Raw genomic sequence first — 1,975 nt, 5'->3', positions numbered from 1 at the left:
ACAGACCCAGGACAGGTGACCCAAACTAGCCAAAGGGGTATTCCATACCATCTGACGTCATGCTAAACAATATATAGGGGTGGCTAGCTGGGGGGAGGGGGCCGGACTGCTCGGGGTTAGGCTGGGCATCGGTCAGCGGGTGGTGAGCAATTGCATTGTGCATCACTTGTTTGTACATACTATTATTACTTTCCTATTATCACCATTGTATTATTATTGTTATTATTTTATTATTATTTTGTTATTATTATTTTCCTGTCTTATTAAACTGTCTTTATCTCAACTCACGGGCTTCACTTTCCATTTCTCTCCCCCGTCCCAGAGAGGGAGGGGGGAGGGTGAGCGAACGGCTGCGTGGTGTTTAGCTGCCAGCCGGGTTAAACCACGACAGCCTTTTTGGCGCCCAACGTGGGGCACGAAAGGTTGAGATAACGGCAGATCTGACCAGAGTGTGTTAAACTAAAATTGGTGTAAGGATTAGACCTGCTTAATAGTCACTTGTCATGATGCTGATTGCTTTAATCTCAACTCTGCTGCGCCTGTTTTCCAAATTGAGTATTATAGTACATTATTTTCCGTATTTGCTCTCTGTCGTGTTGTTTATCCTCTCCGGGCCCTGGTTTCAGATCATTATGGTGCTGTGTGTTGTAGCAATGGCTTATGAGACGATGAAATATGTGGTCATGACTCTAACTTGTTATTTGTATTCAGTAACATCGTCGACTCTGTACTTTGGAAACTGTATCTTGGAAACTATTAGCAATTATACCTATTGTTTTTTTCCATTAGGGAGTCAATCTGTGGAGGGGAAAGGGGAGGATATTTTTCCTTACTTGCTTACTCTCCCTTTCTCCTTCACCACCCCTGTATCCTCCTGGGTCACTCTGCCTTCCTCCTTCACCACCCTCTTATCCCCTGAGCTTGTCACAATAGCTCTCCAAGATATTGAATATTTCTGGAATACTCAGAATACCATAGTCTTGTTGTTCTGCCTCATGAATGCACTTCAGGTTCTGCTTAAAGTTAAACAACTACTTGGGAAGCTCTTCCGGAGATGTGCCCGGAGGCAGGATAGTTGTGGGTGGCAGGGAGTATGGGTGGATATGGGCAGGCATCTAGAGCAGTTGGCACCCCCAGTGTGTTGGAAATTCACCCCTGAACAATGGCAAAATCCTCAAAAACTGGCAGAATGCTTGAAAAAAAGGTGTCATGATTCTGGCAGTTCTAAAGTAACACAAATCATTGTAACGTGCTGGGGCCTGGCTCATGCCTATCAAGCTGCCATTGATACTGCTATCAACTTAGTGACAGACCCTGCGGCCACTCCAAGCCCTGTGACAGATCCAACGGCCACTGTGACCCCTACGGTGGACTCGGCAGCCGCTCCAGATCCGGTTCCTGCAGCCGCTCCAGTCCCAGCTCCTGCAGCCGCTCCAGTCCCAGCTCCTGCAGCCGCTCCAGTCCCAGCTCCTGCAGCCGCTCCAGCTCCAGCTCCTGCAGCCGCTCCAGCTCCAGCTCCTGCAGCCGCTCCAGTTCCAGCTCCTGCAGCCGCTCCAGCTCCAGTTCCTGCAGCCGCTCCAGCTCCAGCTCCTGCAGCCGCTCCAGTTCCAGCTCCTGCAGCCGCTCCAGCTCCTGTGGCCGTGTCAGAGAAACGAGCTGTAGCAGTGCAAGTTGACCCTGCAGAGGGTATTCCAATCCCTGTAACGGGGTCAGAGAAACGAGCTGTAGCAGTGCAAGCTGCCCCTGCAGAGGGTATTCCAACCTCTGTGGCAGACCCTGTAACGGGGTCAGAGAAACGAGCAGTAGCAGTGCAAGCTGCCCCTGTAGAGAAGGTGAAAATATGGTATAGAAATTCAAGTCGTTTAGAACGCAGAGAGTCTTCTGCCAATCCAGGTAAAGCTTCTGCCAAAACTAAGTATAGAGATGACGAAGATGATGACGACGCTGGGCCATCAAGGATTCAGGAGGAGGAAGA

The sequence above is a fragment of the Anas acuta genome, chromosome W (assembly GCF_963932015.1).
Source record: "Anas acuta chromosome W, bAnaAcu1.1, whole genome shotgun sequence".
NCBI classification, from domain to species: domain Eukaryota; kingdom Metazoa; phylum Chordata; class Aves; order Anseriformes; family Anatidae; genus Anas; species Anas acuta.
This window is presented reverse-complemented; position numbering follows the sequence as displayed.